The 10575-nt window shown below is 40.6% G+C and overlaps 1 pseudogene across 1 annotated transcript; it reads left to right on the top strand.

Annotated features, from left to right (window-relative positions):
• The first annotated feature begins 1630 nt into the window (after positions 1 to 1630).
• Positions 1631 to 10145, top strand: LOC125202417 (G-type lectin S-receptor-like serine/threonine-protein kinase LECRK3; annotated as a pseudogene). The gene is made up of 3 exons (XR_016135816.1): positions 1631 to 2085; positions 2967 to 3089; positions 4136 to 10145. The product of XR_016135816.1 is annotated as a G-type lectin S-receptor-like serine/threonine-protein kinase LECRK3 (transcript).
• The last annotated feature ends 430 nt before the right edge of the window (positions 10146 to 10575 follow it).

Here is a 10575-nt window from a genome sequence, read left to right as displayed (position 1 = left end):
CTACACGGTCAACACTTGGCGGCAGTGCTAGAGCTGCTCAACAAAAATATTTTTTTTTGTCATACTCTCAAAGTGTTCATTTTGTAGTGTGTCGGTGGAGTATTTGGGGCACATTATTGCCGACGGCCAGCTCAAGGCGGATCCTGCGAAATTGAACGCAATGACGGCGTGGCCTACACCGAGAACAGTGAAACAGTTACAGGGTTTCTTGGGTTTGACCGGCTACTATCGACGTTTCGTCGCACGCTGCGCTATGATTGCGGCGCCCCTCACGGATTTGTTGAAGAAAGAAGCTTTTCAGTGGTCCCTAGAGGCCGAAACCGCGTTTGCAGCGCTAAAGACAGCAATGACTTCGGCTCCGGTTTTACAACTTCCAAATTTCAGTTTGCCTTCGATCATCCTATTGCTTTCTTTAGCAAGAAATTGGGGCCGCGTAGAAGGATCGCCTCAACATATCATAAAGAACTATATGCCATTGTGGAGGCCGTGCAAAAATGGCGCCAATATTTATTGGGGTGCGAGTTCATTATTAGAACTGATCAGAAGAGCCTAAAAGAATTATTGCAGCAGGTGGTTCAGACTCCAGACCAACAACTTTATGTTCGAAAACTTATGGGATACAAGTTCGTGATCGAATATAAGCGAGGAATCACGAATAAGGCAGCCGATGCGTTGTCCCGCCAACACGAGTCAGCGGAAGTATAGCCCGAGGGGGCGTCACTTAATACCTCGCGCATTGGTACAGCTTCCTCCACACTATCCGTGGATGAGGACAGTTGCTGGTGACTGTTTCCAAGCCAATACCGAACGTGATGCAGGTGCTACGAGGAGAGACCGCGTCGCAGCCTGATTTGGTGGAATTAGCGGCTAAGATCAGATCAGGGGACGCTCCCCCACATTTGGCGTTGGCAGATGGTCTGATATATTATCATTGCAGGGTAATGGTGAGCGCGAATTCCAAGGCGAAACACCTTTTATTGGAGGAGCATCACTGCTCGCCGATCGCGGGGCACTCGGGGCACGAGAGAACCTTCCGTCTGTTGGCGGCGGGATTTTTTTGGCCGAAGATGCACAAGGATGTGGTGTCGTTTGTGAATGAATGTGTGGTGTGCCAGGCCACAAAATATTCTACTCGAAAACCAGCCGGATTGTAACATCCCAAAAATGACCATAGACGAAGTTCGTTTTTTTGCAATTTTGCAAATGAAAAGTCTGAAGAAATAGTAAATAAATATAATTTATAATTATTATAAGGTTATATTGTGATGAGAATTGAGATTTTGAAATATTATATTGAGTTTTGTTTGTGTAAGAGAAAATTTAGTATTGGAATTAATATAAACATAAAATTGAAGAGTAGAAGGAATTAAATAAATGTTGAGTATGTGTTCAATTAGAGACCTATAATTAAAGAATTGCATATGAATTAATTTAAGGTTGCTCTTCCCAATCAAAGTGACGTGTAATGTGGAGAAAATAAGCTCCAACTTGCAAACTTAATCTAGATTAGTAAAGAGAAATTGAGTAATTCTCAAGTGATGAAAGAGTGCCACTTGTCATAGGTACTTACCATATGTTTAAGTATAAGACTTTTTTTTTTTATAAAAAAAATTACAAAATGCAACTCTCTCTCTCGATATTTCTTCCCCAAAAATAAATCACAGCTTCCATTTCTTCAACCTCCCACGGTTTGTAAACCGGCGGTTCCGGTTCGAAACCGCCGGTTCCGGTTTCGGGAAATGTGGAACCGGAACCAAACCGTGAGGCTATTTCACGGTTCCGGTTCCGGTTCAAAAACCGGCGGTTCCGGTTCCGGTTTGGAACTGCCGGTTTTTCGGCGGTTTTTAACGGTTTTTCACGGTTCCGAACCGCCGGTTTCCGACGGTTTTTCACGGTTCCGGCTTGGTTTCACGGTTTTTCGACGGTTTTTCACGGTTCCGGTTTGGAACCGACGGTTCCGGTACGGTTTCGGTTCGTAAAATTTGAAACCGGAACCGGCCCACGGTTCAAAATATGGCGGTTCCGGTTCAAGAAAAAAGTCACAGTTCCGGTTGAAGTAGTCATACAACCGGCAGCTTTATCAAGGTAGATCTTAGACCCTAGCTTACTCTTGAAATATATAAATTAATGAAAACGTAGGAAGTGTGAATGGTATATATGCGATTTTGGGGGTAATATAGGAGATGAATTCAATCTTCGATTTTGTTGATCAATAAATGTTTGTGGTTGATGAGTTAGTAGATTTTTGATATTGGAAATGGAAGAATGATTCACTTATTTTTAGAGGTGTATTGATCAACATCATAATTGGTTAGGAATTGTTTAGAAATGGACAATAGATTGAAAAATAGCCTAAAGTTGTTTTATTAAAGTTTATTGTGATGTTTTAGTATATTTTAGAAATTAGTACATTAGTGTATGCATTCCGTGGATAGTATCAGTAGGTTTAATATTTTATTTAGATGCCTTAATGCCATCAAATGATTATAAATTTGATGTGTGCTTGAAATCATAATGTGTAAAAGGTGTATTACTCTTCTGGGTATTAAGTGGAGTCTTTTTGGTATTATTAAGTAATTTATGAAAATAACTCATAAATAGTATCTTGTGAATAGTAAAAGAATAATTGGTGTTAATGAGAGAAAATGGATAAATAGTACTCCCTCCGTCCCATAAAAGTTGAGACAAAACTTTTGGGCACGGAGATTAAGAATTTATATTAAATAAATAGGAGAGATGAAAAAAGTAGGAAAGATAAGAGAGAGTAAAGTAAATGATAGAATAAAATAAGAGATATTAGATGTTTTGTCTTTAGTTAAAAAAGGAAATGACTCAACTTTGTTGGGACGGACTAAAAATGAATACGACTCAACTTTTATGGGACGGAGGGAGTACTATAGTATATTATACAGAGTAAATGATTACATAAGGACTGAATGTAATTAACATGAATTGCTTGTGAGTAGTATATAAGGCGAAGGATTATCGACGATGGTATAAAAGATAGGATAAGGATTGGAAGAGAAAAAGGGTGCGAAATGACTGAAATGTGAAGGTGGTAAAAAGGCTTATGCTCATAAGTCTGTCAGGTAGCATGCTCAGCACTTAAAATGCCTAATTCTCTTATTTGCTTTTATATGATAATTAAATGTCCTTATGAGCTTTATGTTTTTATATGCGAATATATAACTTGTGAACTCGATGAATTATGATTATTTATGGAATAAGAGACTTATGAAGTAAACTATGAGGATATAATGAAATATTGAATGAGTTGATAATGAAATATGAGAAGGGAAGAATGTGATTGTGACTATAAAGTTGGTTAGATAAATGTGGAGATGGGCGTTAAGGTGAATGTGATAAGTGATATATGTTGATGGGATGTATACCAATATGATTACTTGTGATGATGTCTGATCTATCTGTGATGATATATGATTGTCTGTGTTGATGTGTTATTTTGAAAATTGTACTTGACTGTGCTTACGCCCCGTGCTTGAGTGTGTTCTGTGGGTACAATTGGCATGCCATAGGACAACAGCGCTGCATTATCTGTGATCACTCGTCTCCTGGATAACCGAAGCGAGGATCATCTGTTATCTGATATCTGGATATCTGATATCTCATCTGTCTGATATGCACCCTAACAGGTGGTCTGTGTGTAGTCCTCTCAAGGACAAAATCCGTGTCTGCATCTGATTTTGATTCTGGTCCGTGTACCCTAGTATGTCACTAAGCACTTAATGGGTCTATATGTGTTTGATTATGTGAAAATGTTGAGGATCTATATACGTTTTAGTGTGTGATTAATAATCTTTGATATGAATTTTACTTTGTATTCTATCCTATTTGTTTATGAAATGCCATATGATTATAAATCTGGTAAATCCATGAGTTAGAGGATGATGACTGCATTTATGTTCTGGATTGATACTACTCATTGTTGGTTACTGGGCATGTGATGGTTATAGGGGAGATGTTGCCTAAACTATGTTAGAAATTAAAAAAATGATAATATGATGAGGTGGTAATAATTGGTTAATATAACAGTAATTAGAATTGTTAGAATTAAGTTGTATGATTATTACTTGAAGAGAATTTTGGCTAAAGTGTTGAGTGTGCTACATGTCAGTTGGCATTGGAGAGTACCAGTCGATGTTTGTTCGTGTCTGTCTCACCGATGCATCATTTGGTGGGTCACTGAGCTCTATCAGAGATAGATCTTTTGAATTGTTAGTTGTGGCATGTTAGAACTAAATTTTATACTAAGTTATTTCCGCTGTAATACTAAATATTAAATAATAATTTAAATATTTGGTTTTGAATGGTTTAGAAAATAAAAATTTTAATATGCCATACTTGACGAGTGACATTACCTATTCGGCCTGCTGACACCGGGTAGGGGTGTTACATGGATTATTGCAACCCCTACCAGTTCCGTCGCAAGTTTGGGAGGATGTGTCGATGGACTTCATCACCGGACTTTCCCAGTCCCGTGGATATACCTCTATTATGGTGGTGGTGGATAAGCTATCAAAATATGCTCACTTTGCGCCACTGCCCACCAGATTTGACGCTCTTAGGGTAGCCCAGCTTTTTGTGAATACGGTGGTCCGACACCACAGTTTTCCTAAGACCTTGGTTTCGGATAGAGATTCGGTATTCCTTAATGCGACTTGGGAAGAAATGATGCGTCTGAGTGGCACCAAGCTTTACTTTTCTACGGCTTATCATCCGCAGTCGGACGGCCAGGCAGAGGTTCGCAATAGGGGCTTGGAGCAATATCTGCGAGCTTTTACAGCGGATAAGCCCTCGAAGTGGGAAAATTTTCTGCCATGGGCTGAATTAGCCTTAAATTGTTTTCATCACTCAGTGTTGGGCACGTCTCCTTATCGCGCCTTGTATGGGCGAGACCCACCTTTATTAGTGGCATCACCACCGTCGGCCAAGACGCCTCCTAACGTGGCAAAAATGATCAGGCAGCGGGGGGAATTATTGTGGTTTGGCAGATGGAGCAGCAGAGAATGGCGGATGGAGCTAACCGCCACCGCCGCCACGTCGAGTTTGAGGTCGGGGATGTGGTTTGGCTGAAGCTCCAGCCTTATAGGCAACATTCGGTGGCGAAGCCGTTGTCTGCAAAGCTGGCCCCGCGATACTATGGCCCTTTTGAAATTTTGGAGAGAGTAGGGCAGGTGGCTTACATATTGCAAGTGCCAGAAGATAGCAGAGTTCACAATGTTTTCCATGTGAGCCTCTTGCGGGAATTAGTGGCGGGGACTGGAGATGTGGACGGAATTAAACTTCCACCTGAGTTTGTGGGTAGTAGGCCGGTGGTACGGCCAGTGGCGGTGTTGGAAGAACGAGTCAATTGGCGTGACGGAAAGCCCGAAAAACAGGGTCTGGTGAGGTGGGAGGATGACGATTCCACACCTACTTGGGAGCCTTTGGAGGAGATTGGTCGTCGGTTTCCAGATATTCACCTTGTGGGCAAGGCGGTTCCTAACAGTGGGGGGGTTGATACGGGTCCCCCGCTAACACCTCCGGTGCAGGAGGATAATGCACGAGAGGAGCAGGAGGCAGAGCCCGAAGTAGCGCTGGAGCCAACTCCAGCAATAAGCGAACAGGAGAAGAGGGAATCGGCGACGACAAGGACACTGAGGCCGTGTGACAAGCTAAAGCCGCCGAGCAAGTTTCAGAATTAAAGGAGCGGGAGTTTATTTCGTTTATTTATTTCAGTTTTTGTTATTTTGAATCTTTTATTTTATGTTGAACTCTATTTTATTTATTGTTGAGTCGGGCCTTAATTATAATTCCCGTTCGGGTTTTCTTTGCGGTTCTTTCCCGAATGCCTAGGTTAGGTCTAACCGCCCTATGGTCCATAGTCTTATAAATAGGGTATTTCATTTACCAATTATTTTTATGAAGAAATATTTTCCCTAAACCTAACGTGTGCAACAAGATTATTTTCCTTCGCTCTGCTACTCACGGAAAACGTCCGCGATTCAACAGATTTTTGTGATCAATTCTTTGAGATTGTCGAGGGGTTGTTCATCGTCCTCACGAGAAGTCAATTTACTGGACTAATACGGAGTACGTCTGTATTAGTACGCTAGGCGTTTGGAGGACTACTTTGTGCTGAATACAGAGCTTTGGGTCAGTGTTGACTCGTTGATGTTGGAAATTTGGGCTTCCACATGACTAATTTAATGTGTATGGCTATCTTTCAGTTGCCCAATTAAAGTGATCCAATAAAGATTAAGGTTTGGGATAAAGTGTATTTAATTGTTATGGAAATAAGTGTAGATACCATAAAGTGATTTTCTATTTGATGAGAAAACAAAAAGAAAATAAAGGGACTTATATTTATATAAATATAAGATAGGGTTATGGTCCCCAGACGTCAGAAGAACGTTCAATATCTCTGTATTCTATCGGCAGACTATTGTGAAGGACGTCTCTGATCGTTTGGAAGATCCATAGCCGCTGCAAAGCAATTCCGCCGTTTAATTCGTTATGGATCAAGGTACGCTTCCGCTCTACAGTTTATGCTCCTTCTCCGTCGTTCTCGGTTAATCACCATAGAGAGCTTTATGTAATTTTTCACTCAATTATTCCAACAGTTGAATCTCGCTTAGGAATATGGACTGTAATTAGATGTCAAATGTGACAAATTGTCGTTGTTCACTAGGTTAACTGATGGCTAGAATTGGCAAGTCAATGTTAAACATGTGTACAGAGAAATATAGCAAATTTTATGGCTAGTTGGGGCTCAAACATTACCGCTCTGTTTGATATCATGGAAGTGGGAGTGCGGAATTAGAATTGGAATTTGAGCCCTCAATTCCAAATTAAATGTTGGGTACGCAAATATTTGATTTAGGAATTGAATTATAGTATCGATTCCAGCCAAATTCCAATTTAAATTCTATATCAAAAGTATAGAACTAGAATTACAAATAGTTATAAAACAGACACCTTCACACATGACACACACTTCACACATATACATTGCACTCACACACACAATATATATAATTTCTTCAAATTTAATTCCATATCAATTACATTATATTTACCGAATAAAGGATTCGAAACTGAATTATAACTCAATCCTAGATGGATAATTATGGGATAATTAGTCATAGCTAACCCCATATGACTAAAATAGTCTCACGACTTAACCCTAATCCTAGATTGTATTTTGGTATTATTTTATTTTGGAAACCGAACACCATCTTAATGTATCTAAAAACAATACTCATGCTACCATCCAATAAGCAAATCAGTTCTTAGAGCTTGGTAGGTATGTATTTATGCAAGATTCAGCTTAATGTTAAGGTGTGTACTAGTATGAGATTAATTACGGCTCGTGTAGGCTCAATGACCACATGCATCTAGAAGCTATTGCCATTCAATGACAACATGGAGTACTGGAATTTTCTTTAAGACTATTCATGCATGAAAATCACATCACTAGACTTCCAAATCAACGTCTACTTAATTAATATCATGACTCAACTAAATACATGTGCATATTTTAAATTTCTCAATAAAGAAATATTCTTACTTATTCAATATTCACATATCAAATAATAGGACATATAAAAATATATTCCTACATAGTTGAAAACTTATACTATGAAATAAAAAATAAATCTACAAAAAAAAAAAAGAAGGGACACCAGGAATAACGCAATTGACGAGATGAGATAGTGCAATGATTGTTAGTATTAGTAACAAGAAGCACATAAATAATGTAATTTAGTGATAAGATGATCCTGCGGTTTTCGATGACCTAGTCAAGGAATAATCAACCCTAACTAAAAATCAATTATAAACTATTCGTGTGGTTTATATAAATACCACACCATTAAAAGGGAGTCAAGTCAATGCATAGCCCTTTTAAAGAGGAAGTAGAGTGAAAACAGCAATGCAATACTCAAAACTTACAGAAATGTCCATCCTCACAATCTTGTTTCTCCTCCTCCTTTCTAGAGCAGCAGAAGCCCAAACAAGGCATTCCAACATAACCTTAGGCTCTTCCCTAACACCCAACTCCACATGGCCTTCCCCCTCCGGCGTCTACTCCTTCGGTTTCTTCCCCCAAAACATCAACAGCTACGCTGTCGGCATCTTTCTTCCCGATAAAACCGTCGTCTGGACAGCGAACAGGGACACCGATCCAACCGTCCCTGACGACGTAGTCTCCCTTCTACTAACCCCCGAGGGCCGGCTAGTCCTCCGCCGGAGACAAGGCCAAGACGTAGACGTCATCAGCCCCTACGCAGCCATCGCGTCAGCGTCAATGCTCGACAATGGAAACTTTGTTCTCTAGGATTCAAATTCCAGAATCATCTGGAAACGCTTCGACAACCCGACCACCACCCTCCTCCCCGGCCAGCGCATCTTTCATGGGCAAGAGATCTTCTCCAGCGCCTCGGAAACCGACTACAGAAGAGGGAATTTCAGGTTGAAAATGCAGAATGATGGATACCTCGTGCAGTATCCTGTCAACACGCCGGACACAGGGGTTTATTCTTACTATGTTCAAAAGCCAGAGGGAGCAGTTAACATTTCGCTTAACTTCGACAGCGACGGCCGCCTTTATCAGCTCAACGGCAGCTTGCCTCTGCGTAATATAACCAATGGTCGACTCCCTACGGATGGATACGTCAATTTCTTGAGGATCGACGTTGGAGGAATCTTCCGCATCTACTCTCTGTCTCTCGGTAATCTCAACTTGACCAGGAGATGGTCCTCCACAGACGACGAGTGTGCTCCCAAAGGTTTCTGCGGACTCAACGCCTTCTGTATTCTGATGGGTAATGCACCGGTATGTCAGTGTCTTCCCGGTTTCTTCTTCGCTCAGACCAGCGACTACACAGCTGGCTGTTCAAGAAACTTCTCAGGCTGTCCCAAAACTGACGATAGAATGAAGTACAATATGAGAAGAGTCGAAAACACAGCATGGGAGGATAGCACATATGAGATTTTGGATAAGGTGACAAGTGAAGAAGAGTGCAGCAAAGCATGCCTCGATGACTGCTACTGTGAAGCAGCCATCTTCAATGATGACAACTGCCGGAAGCAGAAGCTGCCGTTAAGATTCGGGAGAAGGTCTCTAGAAAACTCAAACATGGCTCTCATTCGCTTCAGTACAACCGTGGTACTCGAAAAGGGAGGCGATTCTGATACTAAAACCATCGCCAAGAAAGAGCAGCGTGTAGACGTCCTCATCATAGGTATTGTTCTTATGTCCATAGGCGTCGTGTCGTTGTCAATTTCTGTAATATTTGTTCGCCAAAGAAGGAAGGACTACATGAAGATCGGTAAGGAAGACAGAGCTAACCTTGTCGAGGGAATTTCGCTGAAAGTGTTCACATTCAAGCATCTATCCGAAGCAACAAACAACTTCAAGGAAGAGTTGGGGAGAGGAGCATCCGGCACGGTGTTCAAAGGGGTTATGCAGAATGGCAACAAAATGGTGGCGGTGAAGAGGTTGGAGAAGGAGTTCGCACAAGGAGAGATAGAGTTTCAGACAGAGCTGAAGACTATTGGAAAGATGTATCACCGGAACCTAGTCCGGCTCCTAGGTTCCTGCCTCGATGGAGACCACAAACTGCTTGTGTTCGAGTTCATGAGCAACGGTTCCCTCGCTAACATACTCTTCAATAAAGAGAAACAGCTGAAATGGGAGGAACGGATGGAGATCGCTCAAGATATATCTAGAGGGATATTGTATTTGCATCAGGAGTGCGAGATGCAGATTATTCACTGCGATATAAAGCCTCAAAACATACTCATGGACGATAACTGGCGTGCAAAGATATCGGATTTTGGGCTGGCAAAGCTCCTTAAACAAGATCAGACAAATACAATTACTGGGATAAGAGGCACTAAGGGCTATGTTGCACCAGAGTGGTTCCAAAAGCAGGCGATCACAGTGAAAGCCGATGTGTATAGCTTTGGAGTGATGCTGCTGGAGATCATATGTTATAGGAAGTGTGTTGATATGATGTAACGCCCCACTTTTTCAAACCCTAATTTTCGGGTTATAAAATTTTTGCATTAAATGCCTTAAATGCTATGATATGTGAATTATTTGATGAGTGATTAATTGCATAAGTGTCTTTGTGACCTAATTGCGTATGAGAATGGAGATTGAGTTGAATAGTCAACTTGTTGAAATGTTGACGTGGCTATTGAATAGTCAAAGATGTGGAAAAATGATGTGGCCGTTGAAAGGTCAATACGATGAGAAAATGAAGTGAAAGTGAAGAGATGATTGATTTGGAATATGCGAATATTTTGATGCGGAGAAATATAATTGTGGGGAAATTATTATTTACTTTGCTAAGGGATGAGTGAGAAAAATAATAGGAGCATTTATTTAAATCATGTGGAATTTTCGGCCATCATGATTATTGGAGAAGAAATAATATTATTCTTGGATTTAATTATTTGTTTGGGATAATTATCCAAATTAAATCCAAAGTCCAAATACTCTATAATTCCTACATGGAATTTTCGAACCACCACTATAATTTTTCCCATGAGATTTTCGAAAATCTC

The sequence above is a fragment of the Salvia hispanica genome, chromosome 2, assembly GCF_029641045.1.
Source record: "Salvia hispanica isolate PSC_SH4W2 chromosome 2, Shi_PSC_v1, whole genome shotgun sequence".
NCBI lineage: Eukaryota > Viridiplantae > Streptophyta > Magnoliopsida > Lamiales > Lamiaceae > Salvia > Salvia hispanica.
This window is presented reverse-complemented; position numbering and strand designations above follow the sequence as displayed.